The sequence below is a fragment of the Balaenoptera acutorostrata genome, chromosome 21 (assembly GCF_949987535.1).
Source record: "Balaenoptera acutorostrata chromosome 21, mBalAcu1.1, whole genome shotgun sequence".
Taxonomy (NCBI): Eukaryota; Metazoa; Chordata; class Mammalia; order Artiodactyla; family Balaenopteridae; genus Balaenoptera; species Balaenoptera acutorostrata.
Window position 1 is genome coordinate 9410050 of NC_080084.1, and position 12939 is coordinate 9422988.

The window sequence follows — 12939 nt, forward strand, 5'->3', positions numbered from 1 at the left end:
TCCCCCACTGGAGACCTGTCGGTCCCTGAGACCAGAGGCCACTGTAGCGCAGCAGCTGATAGGTACAGGGAAAATGTGGGCTGCCTACAATACCAGCAGACATAAGAAGGGACTGAAAAAAAATAACCTCCTGAAAATGTATAGTTTCTATCGTGAAGCGTGATGGATCCCAGGATAAAAGAAGAGGGGGAGAAAATTAAAGAAAAATGGTTCTAGAAAGAGAAAAATGGAGGAATCCATATTATACAAAGAATGCCTACAGACCAAAAAGAGAGCGGGGTCAGTGGGGGGAGACAATCAAGAAAAAACTGGACAAAACACAAATACTTGATGGAAGAAGAAACACAAATAGCCAATAAAGATAAGGAAAGATGCTGGACAGGGCATTGCAAATTAAAACCACAGTGAGGTTTGGTGCATAGTCACCCTATTACGATGTGGTCATAACAAGTGTGGTGAGAACACAGAGAAATGAGAATCCTTGGTAGGAGTTAAACTATTACAATCACTTTGGAAAACAACTTGACATTGTCTAGGAAATGTGAAGCTGTGAATACATGTCTAACGCAGCCATTTCACTACCAAGTACGTACTGTAGAGCCCTGGCACAGAGCATATAGTCCCCAAACTCCCAAGGGTCCCCGAGACCCTTACAGGGGTCCTGCAAGGTCAAAAAAAGAAAATATCATTCTAACACTTAGAAGTAATTTGCTTTTTTCACTGTGTATGCTTTATTATCATGTACTTACAGTTAAAAAAAAAAAAGCTTTGCCTTTATTATGTAAGAATGTCCTTAACGCAGTGAAAGGCATTAATTTTATTAAATCTCAACTTTGGACAAACATCTTTTTAATATTTTATGTGATGAAATGAGAAATACACCTGAAACACTTCAGCTGCATATTGAAGAGTGAAATTTGTCTTGAGGAAAAGCCCTGATGTGATTGTTAGAACTGTGAGCTGAACTGACCATGTTTTCTGTGAAACACTGTTTTTATTTGAAGCAAATACTAACAGACAAACCTGGCCGCTCAGACTTGAATATTTGAAAGATATTTTCGCAAAAATGAATGAAGTGACCCTTTCACTCTCAGAAAAACTAATATTATTTGCTGCCAGTGGTAAAATTCCACATTTCAGATTCCATATTGCAACTAATACTTAAGAAATAGGCACTTGGCAAGTTTTGGTATAAAATCAGGTACTCATAATTACATGAAAAGGCCATTAAAATATTACCATCTTTTTCAAGTCCATATCTGAGCGAGGCCAGGTTTTCTCCACTTACTTCAACCAAAACAACAACTACTAATAGATTATAGAAACAGACATGAATATCCAGCCATTAAAGAGTTTTTAAATGTAAATTAAAGAGTTTTTTAAAAAATGCCTCTCTTCATTTTTTTAAGAAAATAGTCATTTTTCATAAAGATATGTTATTTATATCAATATACAATGTTTTTTGGTAAGACGTCACTTGTAGAGCAGTTTTTAGTTCACAGCAAAATTGGGAGAAAGGTACAGAGATTTTCCCATATACCCCCTGACCCCAGACATGCACAGTCTCCCGCATTATCAACAGCCCCACCAGATGGTACATGCACTCATTACAATTAGTGAACCTACACTGACACATCATAAACACCCAAAGCCCATAGTCTGCACTACAGTTCACTCTTGGTGTCCATTCTGTGGGTTTGGACAAATGTATAATGGTATGCATCTATCATTATGGTATCACACAGAGCATTTTCACTGCCCTAATATTACTGTTATTTTAAATGAATTAATACATATCTTTAAACGGTCTAGATTTTAATTCCTAATACAATAAATATAAATAGATACAACCCATATAATCAATAGCTCTTTAAAGTCCTCAAAAATTTTTAGAAGTGAAAACGGTCCTGAAGACAAACAGTTTAAGAAGTTCTATTGCAGAGAAATACTCACTCATGAACAGAGGAGAAACATACAGGGATGTTTATAGTAGCACTGGCGGTGTTACCTAAACACTGGAGACAACGCACTCAACATCAGAATGAATGATAAGTAAAATAGAGTATGTTCATACAATGCAACAGGAGTGACTATTACAGACAATTTCACACTCGTGAAAAATGCTGTAGAACAACAGAGATTAACTTCACTAATGTTAAGGAGAAAAAAGTAAGTGAAAGGAGAATACAGTCAGTATAATTCCATTGATGTACAATTAAGGAGTAATCCAAGCTAAAAACAAAGGATTGAAATCAAAACAATCCATATTTCATTGTGCACACTACCAGGACGAGCAATGGAATGATAAACACAGAATTCCAGACAAAGCTTCCCTCGGAAGGTAGGTCCACAGGAATGGATTGTGGAACAGTGCGTTGGAAGCTTCCCAGATAATGTTTCATTTTATCAACTAGGAGTAAGTCCATTGCTGTTTGTTGTATTTTTATTCTTCATACAGTACACACACTTCATAAAGATTTTGTATCTATCCAGTTTTATCAAAACAATAAAAATTATATAGACAAAAAAAAAAACTCATGAAAAGTTAAGTCAACTTTGAAAATGAAGAATAAAGTGGACAGACCTGCCCGCTAAATACACTATCAATCCACAGCAATAGAAACAGGGCAGCACATGTGAGAACAAACACAGTCCATGGGAAGGAAAAGAAAAGCGAAGACAGAGCCCTGTGGATACTTGGGAATGGTACAGCCCCACAAATTAAACTGGAACAGACTATTAGTATAAGGTGTTGGGAAAGTTGGCTCACTAGATTAAGAAAAATAGAACTGGATCTTTATCTAACCCAACATTTCAAGATAGACTCCAGAAGGAGTAAATATCTACAATCGACAGATAAAACTGTAATGTAAATAGATAATGACAGAAGCCAATAAGTGTATGATCCAGGGCTAGAAAGGAACTTCACAAACAAAATCTAAAAAGCATAGGGTAAAAAAAATTAATGGATTTGAAAACATCAAAATTAAGGATTTTTCTACAATGAAAGTTAAATAGCAAAATGGAAAGGGGTATTTACAGCGTTTAAAATTGACAAGAGACTAATATCGAAAAATCTTCAAGGAACTCCCACAAATCAAAAAATCAACAAGATAAAGTCAGAAACCCCCAAAGAAAATGATCGATAACCATGAACAGTCAACTCACAAAAGGGAAATCCTGGAGGCACAAGCACATGGAGAGATGCTCACATGGGTTAGTAAATAGAGAAATGCAAATTAAGCAATAAGGCTCCATCACTTAACAACTACCAACTTAGCAAAAATTAGAAAACTGGATAAAGCCAGTGGGTTTTGAGGGTGTGGAGATGTGGGTGACCCTGGATAGTGTTGGTGAGCAGAGTAGAGGGTGCAACCATTCTGGGGACCATTCTCGAAGTGCTCAGCTTAAGCACTCAAATACTCCATGGCCCAGCAAGTCTGCTCCTGGGTGTAGATCACAGAGAAACTCTCAAAGGTGCCCATGTGAGGCCAGTTATTGAGCATTGATTGTGTGGAGAGTGTCCATTTATGGGGAAAGGATGGAATAAATATGGTGGACACACATGATGGAACACTCTGCAGCAGTTAGAAGCAACAGACCAGAAGTACACAGACCAACAGGAAGATACAAACACATTGCTGCATTTTAAAAAAAAAGAAGAAGAAGAAGAAGGAAACAACCCAATTCTATTTATATACATTAAAATACTTGCACACTATATGATACATAATCTGCTATAACACAAATCAAAATGAAAGAATATGTAACAAGTACATTAGAAAGATTTCTTAAGAGAGGGAAGGAAAAGGGAATGAGAATAAAAAGGGATAAATAATAGATCGTAGCAGCAAGAGATGGGCTATTAGATAGATAGACAGACAGATAGAAGATAGAATGGGGCAGGGTAGAGAGGTATTTCATCTGTATGTAGAGAGACAAAGAGATGCATTCCAGGAATTGGCTTATACTCTCGTTGGGGCTGGCAAAGTTTGAAATCCGTAGGGCAGGCCAGCAGGCTGCAAACTCTCAGGCAGGAGTTGAGACTGCTCTTACATCTTTCTCAGGTAAGCCTTGGTTTTGCCTTTAAAACCTTCCAACTGATTGCATGAGGCCTACCTACATTATCAAGAATAATCTCCTTTACTTAAAGTCAGCTGATTGTAGATATCAAGACATCTACAAAATCCCTTTACAACAACTCCTAAGCTAGTGTTGGATTGAATCACCAGACACTATAGACCAGCCAATTTAACACATAAAACTAATCATCACAGATGGTAACCAGATCACATGAGAATAGCCTTTGGCAACAGATTCATTACAGACAATTGGGCACCCAGGGATATCTACTCACAAATACCATCCTGTTACCAAACTCAGATTTGACTGCTCACTGCTCGGAAGCCAATAATCCAAGAGAAAGTGTCAATAGAAAGGAAGGGGAGAAGGTGGACTCATGTCCAGAGACCAACTCCAAAGATTCTTCTCAGCCATGACAATTTTTAAAGGGCAAAAGGGGAAAGAATCTCAGTTGATCATTAAGGTAGGAGGTCAGATTCTTCACCATTTTTCCACTGTGTGCAGACTGCTGGCTTCTCTTGATCTTCCTTTGGATGCTGTCTTGCCTGTGTGGTCCACCTGCAAATTTGCTAAGGGGGAAACTCGGGGTAGAGAGTCGGTCATTCTTTAACTGCTTAATTCTTCATTCTTACTCCTTTTAATCCAGGGAAGGAATCCACAGGTTAAGCGAGGCATTGTGTACATTCAGTAAAGCAAAGATCAGGAGTGAGGTTAAATGTTACCTAGTGATCTCATTTTTAGGATTAAGGTTTAAGGGTAACAGAAATAGACAAACAGGAAAGGGGCAAAAGAGGGGCTTACAATCCAGGCAGAACAAGGATGGCAGCTCCTCTCCCTTCCTTTCTGCATCTCCCCTCCTCACTCCCAGCACAGCTAGAGCTCTGCCCTAGCAAGCAGCTTGTAGTATCATCTTCATTTCACAAATGAGGAAGCATGCTCAGGGTGGTAATTGACGTAACTTGCTCTAGGCCACTTGCTAGAGCTGCTGTGTCATCTCAAGTCAGGCTGAGTCCTTCCGCAACAGTAACCCTGCCTTCAACATAGCACAGCACCCTAAGCTTCTTCCTCTGGTTCTGTTAGCAGCCTCTCCCTTGAGCTCTCAGAATAGCCCATAAGAACCTCAGGTATAGCTCTTGCCTCTCCAAATTGTGTCTATTCAATCACCTGTCTTCCCCACCAAAATCCAGATTCCTGGCTCTCCCTGTGTTCCTGGCCTCATCTGATTCTGGCACATACCGGGTATAAGAAAAAAGAGTGCCCAGTGGTCGTCTTTTCCAGAAAAGACTGAGATACAAAGAGGTGGGGGACCTCAGTGTTCACGCTTCTGTGACGACCCTGCCTCTCCGGCAGGGTGCACCCCAGACCGAAGCTGGGACAGTTTCCTCATCTCACGGATATCTGAAACCCACGCCAATAGAAGGCCCGGTAGTGACCATGAAGAGGGTCCTAGTAACAGCAGGATCCTAGTAAGATCCTGCTGCTGGGACATCCAAAGCTGCCCCCACCTCCTCCAGCCTTACTTGTTCCACATCTCTCTCGATTCACAATCCTGAATTCATGAGGGTCAAGGTGAAACGGCTAAAATGCAGAGCCCCAAACACAAGGGCTCCGGCCAAGCATAAGCTCATTCCTTGTAAAGGGACAGTCCAGCTCACTGCCAGCCGCCCTGTCATCCTCAGCTCCACGAGTGTCCCAAAGTCACGGCAGTAAAGCTACTCCAGCCAGAGAAGGAGGGAGAGATGTGAAGGACATGCCTGCAAGGTCTTGGGGCGCAGCCTAGCGGCCGCACCTGAAACTCCTACTCACACTCTGGTCGCCCCAGCTGTAAGGGTGGGGCTGCGTATGTGGGCCCCGCTGGAGGGCCCCCTCCTGCTTCAACATCATTACTACGGAGGAGGAAAGAACAGCCTTGCTGGACACCAGCAATCCCCGGATGATAGCTTCTGTTGACTCTTCCCTCCCTGCCCCCAGAGAAGCCAGAGTCTCTTTCTGTTGCTTACAATCAAAGGAAACAGTGGAGCCAGTAGGTGTCCTAGCTGAGAGAAGGGTTCGTTGATGGGTCCTTTAGAATATCCCCTGGGAGTGGGGTCCTGGGGGAGAGGAGCCAGACTACACCTAATGCATCTAGGGTCAGAGGACAGAGGTCAGAGGTCTCATGCAATCAAAGCCTGGGCCTCAGGGCTTGGGGAGAGTCTGAACTACAAGGAGGGGCTGCTCTTGGGGACCCAGACCCAGAAGCGGACGCAGTGCCTTTGATAAGGATGGGGTCGTATCAAACCAGCCCAGTCCTGTGTATAAAGCGGGCAGAGTGAGGGACCAGGAGCATGTGCCAAGGGCCCACTGCTTACACATAGACCCCACAGAAGTGACCAGAGGTAGCTAAGGTCTTGGTTTCCTGGCCATCGCCTCAGAAGAGTCCAGAAGGGTTTGAGAGGGTGGCCCAGGGCCCAAGCATCTGTGAACATGGCCCCTCTCCCAGGCCAGCCCGACGTCCTACAGAAACAGAGGTCCCCCAAAGCCTTTCAAAGCAGAGGCCTTCATGATCATTGGATGAGCTATTAGGCTGCTTCCATTTCCCAAATACAACTGAGCCCTCCCAGGCCCGGAAGGACCCAGAACTGAATGGATCGGATTCAGGGACAAAGCCACACACCCAGGAGGGCTGCGGCCACTGCGTCCCTCGGGAGCCTCCCCCTGCCCCTCGCCATCCGCCTCTTGGGTGAAGCACCTGTTGGCTCCTGTCTGTAACCAAGGGAGATACTCATCCCTCACATATTACCGGCAGGGACGTTTCCTTAAGTCACACACAAGAAAATGAGAAGGAAAAGGTCCACATAGCTAAAGGGGGTGACCCTGTGCATAGGTGAAAGGACATTGCAAGCTGTTTTATAGGACTCTTACAGGTGTGCATTTCACTTACTCGTTTATCTGTGCTTTTACATACATGATCTCATTGGAGTCTCAAAACAACCCATTGTCCTAATAAGAAAACCAAGGACTTCTTATATTTTTTTTTTTATATTTCTTATGTTGGTTTCTTACTTCTAAGTCTGGTGACCTTAGCTTCAGAAATAAGAATAATAACAGTTAACATCTGTGAGCACTTAGTACATACCAGGCATTCTACCGTCATGTATACTCTCTTATGTAAGTCCCAGAGCACATAAACAACAGGACGACAGAGGCACTTGTATTATTCTCATTTGACGTATGAGGAAGCAGGCTCAGAACTTGTGATATAAAATCTGAACTTCACAGCATCACAATATCTTAAGGCTGCGTGGTTTCTAGAGCTGACCTAATTCTTTCATCTTCCTCCATCCAGAAACTAAACAGTTGCAGAGATTCAAGGAGGTAATTCCACCACCTCCTCTGGCTACTCACACAAGGCTCTAAATGTTAATTGCAGGAACCTTTCTTTTTGACGCAGACACAACTATTTTAAAAAATTTTATATTGGAGTATATTTGATTTAAAATGTTGTGTTAGTTTCAGGCGTACAGCAAGGTGATTTAGTTACACAGATACATATATCTATTCTTTTTCAGATCCTTTTCCCATATAGGTTATTACAGAGTACTGAGTAGAGTTCCCTGTGCTATACAGTAGGTCCTTGTTGATTATTTACTTTATATATAGTAGTGTGTATATGTTAATCCCAACCTACTAATTTATCCCTCCCCACCTTTTGCCTTTGGTAACCATAAGTTTGTTTTCTATGTCTGTGAGTCTATTTCTGTTTTGTAAATAAGTTCATTTGTATCATTTTTTTTAGATTTCACATATAAGTGATATCATATGATATTTGTCTTTCTCTGTCTGACTTACTTCACTTAGTATAATGATCTCTTAAGTCCATCCATGTTGCTGCAAATGGCATTATTTCATTCTTTTTTATGGCTGAGTAATATTCCATTACACGTAGCTACCATATCTACTTTATCCATTCCTCTGTCAGTGGACATTTAGGTTGCTTCCATGTCTTGGCTATTGTGAATAGTGCTGCAGTAAACACTGGGGTGCATGTATGTTTTCGAAGAATGGTTTTTCTCTGGGTATATGCCCAGTAGTGGGATTGCTGGGTCATATGGTAGCTCTATGTTTAGTTTTTTAAGGAGCTTCCATACTGTTCTCCATAGTGGCTGCACCAATTTACTTTCCCACCAACAGCAGACACAACTATTAAAGCATGGAAAATCCCCCCAAAATTAAGCTATAACAAGAAACTCCTGAATGGCCCTGAACCACCTTCTCCCCACTTTATACTCTGCAACTGAGAGGCACTGTGCACGTTTTACATTGCTAAGAATTCTGCAGCTCTAATGTAACTTAAAGTAAGAAGAAGCTTGAAGTAATAACTTTCCTCCTGGGAGGCTCTCTCCTGGCTATAAGCGATCTCGCTAGGCCCTGCTTATGCCTCTGCGATGGTGTGGTTGTCCAATTCCAGGTGGATTTTCTGGGTTTCAGGCCGCATGTCCAGGACTCTAAAAGCTGTGGGTGAATTAAAGCAAACATCACTGTAACACACATTCACTTTCACTTAAAAGGAATCCAAGTCTCAAAAGCAGACAATCCCTTAGGAGCATCTCTTTAAAAGAAATCCACAGTCTCAATGGACATTAGCCCAGGTGGGATCATTGTCAAGCACCCAAACCAGGAAAGCACTTTTGTTAGCAAACCAAACTTGGGTCTGCTCACGTGCGTGCAGTAAAACCAATCTACTGACATTGGGTCGTGATGAAGGAAAGTGCAGTGTTTATTGCAGGGCACCAAGCAAGGAGTCCAGGCAGCTAGTGCTTAAAAGGCTCGAACTCCCTGATGTCTTTCAGGGGAAGGTTTTTAAAGATAGGGCTATGGAGAGGGTAGCGGAGTGCGTGATCAGCTTGTGGGCATTCTTCTGATTGGTTGGTGGTGAGCTAATCAGGAGTCAACATCTTCAACCTTCTGGGTCCAACCGGTCTGCAGTCTACGTGCTGGTGGGCAGCATGCAGCCAACTTCTCCCACCTGGAGGGGGTTTCAGTATCTGCAAAACAGCTCAAAGGACACGGTTCAGAATATTATCTACAGCCCTTGAGGAGGAACAAAAGGTCTTTGTTTAATGGCGAAATTATTATTCTTTTGTCGTGCTTGACTGTTTCCCTTTGTTTCTGCATTTTCTCACTTCTCTGATTAAATTTGTTCTTAGGAATTAGGGGAAGGCCTAGGAGGCTAAAGTTTTTCTGCAAACAAGAAGCAGGCAGACACGCATAAGGTCCTGCTCAGTTACGCTTTCTGTCTTGGACAGGGAATAAGAAATCTCCCAAGGATGGTCAGCTCTGCCTAGGAAGCTGTGTGCTCACTTGGTCCTGACAGTTGTTAGTTTCATCTGTCAGTTTTCAATTAGACTCTGTCCCGCACGCTCCCCTCCACGCTGTCACCACCCCAGACAACTTGGGTTTGTTTTGCATGGATGACAAGGATCCCGATTGGATCTGCACTTTCTCACCTCTGCCAGCCTGCTGGAATCCTCACTCAAACGCACTGTAAACTCTAATTGCTCTTTGTCAAACGTCTGTATTGCTTTTCCGTGTGACTTGTTAATAGTGCTCAGAGAATTTGAGTGGCAAAACCCCTCATTTTAAAAATGCTATTAGCAGGGATGTGACTCTGTCAACATTTGCTGGTAACGATGCTCCAGCCACCGTCTGCCTTTTCAGTTTGGGTGTTTGACCAACATAGAAAAGATGGTGGAGAGCCATCTCCAGTTTTGGTGGAGAGCCCAGGACAGCAGGTTGTGTCAAACTCACTCATTCTCTGTCCCCTGAATGGCCACGCTGAGGATGGCAAATGTTTCCTGTAGGGAAGACAGCAGCAGCTGGGTAATTTGCTTGAGAAACGTTGCTGAAGAGTTTAGTGCCATGGAGAGGCGCGTCTCAGGTTTGCCAGGGTTCAAGTCACGGCAGTCCTCACAGGCTGGAGCTTAACATTTATGCAGAGGTCACGTAAGATAAACTTGCAAAGATGATCCCCATTTCTTGACAATCAGCTGAACAACCCGCTTTTGATGATAACAAACACACGGGGCCCATGTAGCAATTTCATTGTTTCCCTTAGAATCTGCAACGGAAAAATAAAAGCTTTAGTCTTAGGGACAGGACTGACCGTCAACTTGATTTAATACGGGGCCTGGGTTTTCTTCCCATTTCATCCACTCGTCACCTGCGGGAAAGCAGGCAAGTTGCTTGTCCACGTCTCAGGGAACAGTGGGACAGGACGCAGAGGAGGATGGCAGGGCAGAGGGGCAAGAAACTGGAAATACAGCGTGTATTCAGTTTTCTGTAAAATAGCTGACCTCACAGACACTAGGGGAACTTGCAGTTTAATGGAAATCTGTAAATGTTTTTTAAAGAGAAGAAATCTCTTTGCATTATTATTAATTACTTTGAAAATAATTAAGAACCAAAGTACTGAGTTTTATCCGAGTGGGTTACCAGTGGGCATCTTTGACTTGTACCATGTTGATAAGGAAGCTTGGAAACCAGGCAAGGGGGCTGCGCAAAGGTCAGAAGGTCTGCATTCAAGTCCCAGCTCTGCCCCTCATGATCTATGGGATCTTTTTTATTTAATTATTATTATTTATTTATTTTTATTTATTTATTTGACTGTGTTGGGTCTTTGTTTTTTTTTTTTTTTTCTGTGCGAGGGCTTCCTCTAGTTGCGGCAAGCGGGGGCCACTCTTAATGGTGGTGCGCGGGCCTCTCACTGTCGCGGCCTCTCTTGTTGCGGAGCAAAGGCTCCAGACGCACAGGCTCAGTAGTTGTGGCTCACGGGCCCAGTTGCTCCGCGGCATGTGGGATCTTCCCAGACCAGGGCTCGAACCCGTGTCCCCTGTGTTAGCAGGCAGATTCTCAACCACTGCGCCACCAGGGAAGCCTGATCTATGGGATCTTGAAGGAATCCCTCTCATCCTCTTGGCCTCGTTTTCCTTGCAGTAGATAGCAAGGCAAGGCTGTGGTGCGTAAGGCCTGTGGCTTTTAGTGATGTTAGGTTCGGGGCACGTGCTGCAGTAGATGGGGCTTGCAGTCCACCCGGACCCACTGAACCCCCTTCTGTGTGTGCACCCACCTCCCCACCTCTGCAGGCTTCGTGTCTAAGGCCTGCACCTGGACTGCTTCTCAGGTCTGCCCTGGGCTCCCAGAGTCAGCTGGGCCCAGAGAACTGAGGCGACTGGGAGTTTACACTCCCCTCCCCCTTAGGCAAGAGCGGATTTGGGTGTGAAAACCCAGCAACTGGGCTGAGCAGATGAACAGAGGAGTGACTGCAGCTCCAGGGCGGCCCCCTCCCTTGGCCTCTTCCCTCCCCCGTCTGCTCTCCCACACCCTTCCCACTTTCTCCTATAGGATTTCCTTGGTCTGCTTCTGCAGAACCTGACTTAAAATGCACATCTCATAGGCACAGCAAAATTAAGAGTAACCATAAAAGAGCCGTCTGCATCTGAGGTGCGACCTTACTGATAATTAAAGAGGTTTGCACCTGAAATAAATAGGCACCTAGAACTGCAGCGCATACCCTGAGTCTCCAGGACCGGAGGCTGAGGGGATGTTCTTATGAGGGATCACATCCGGTTGAAAACTCTTCTGCCTCCAAGTGGTCCTGAGGAAGCACCTATGCACCCTGAATTTGTGAGTCTGACAAATGGGGGCGGTGGTGAGAAGCGGTGATGAAGCATAGAGGTAGAGGGAGGACAGAAACGCTGAGGAAGAAACTTGCTAAGAGCCTATGTTCAGAGCAGTTGAGTGAACCAAGGATGGAGCCAGGGAGCAGAGTGCCATCCCACTTCTCCCCCAGACGCCCAAATCCAGAGGAGTGTTGAATGGCCCTTCCCTCCTCTACGGCCACCTTGCCCTTCTCCACCTTCCACTCATCCTAGGTCCTTCCTTCCCTCCCCGACGAGTGTGGAATGCCCATGTGTCCCACACCCAGTGAAGCCCTGTGGATCTGAAGAAGAACCCATCCCATCACGGTGTCTGTGGTCCAGGCAGGACCAGAAGGAGGTGCAGTGGGCGTGGTCAGGGGTGTTTTCAAGGGTGTGGAGGGAGGAGTCTGATGGTCACGTCTAGGGGTTAGAAATGTCCTCCTGGAGAGGAAGATCTGGAGGTGAGCCTTGAACAATGGCAGCAGGCGGAGCGAGATGGGCATTCCAGAAACCCGAAACAGCAGGGCTGCCCAGAGAGTGGTGTCCTGTGGCCACGGTGTGTGTGGTCGGGAGATGGGGCAAGAGAAGAGACCAGGTAGCTGCGAGAGGGAAGCTACAGAGGAACCAGCCCAAAGCACCTTCAGTCCACAAAAAGGGGCTTGAACTTCATCCTGTGGGCAGTGAGCGGCAATTGATGGGACTGCCCTTCAAGGACCTCCAAGGTCACTCAGAGGCGTCTGAGACCCTCAGCCTCGAAATCCAGGGAAACTGATTCCTTTTCCCAGGACTCCCTATTCTGGCCCCAGTACCAAAGCCAGAGGCTGCTAATTTCAACTCCCATTAAGCTCTGCTGCAGGGCCCCGAAGTCACTTAATGAATAGGAACACGATAACCTGTTCTGCACAAAAGGAGGAATTAAGAACTCATTTATATCTGTGACAGGGTGGAAGGAGAACAGCAATCTCGCTCCAGCCAGATCTCAGAGATGCCAGCCCCAGCTTTATGGAGGCTTAATTAGATCTCCTCGGTCCTCTTGTTTTCCCTTCGTGTTTGCCTTTTTAAAAACAAAGGAAGAATACCCATCACCTCACGCCACCGGAGGGCACATTTTATGGAGAGAATACAGACGACGAGGTTCTGCTTTCTAACGACTCACAGGGGGTTGAGGGGTGAGAGGAAG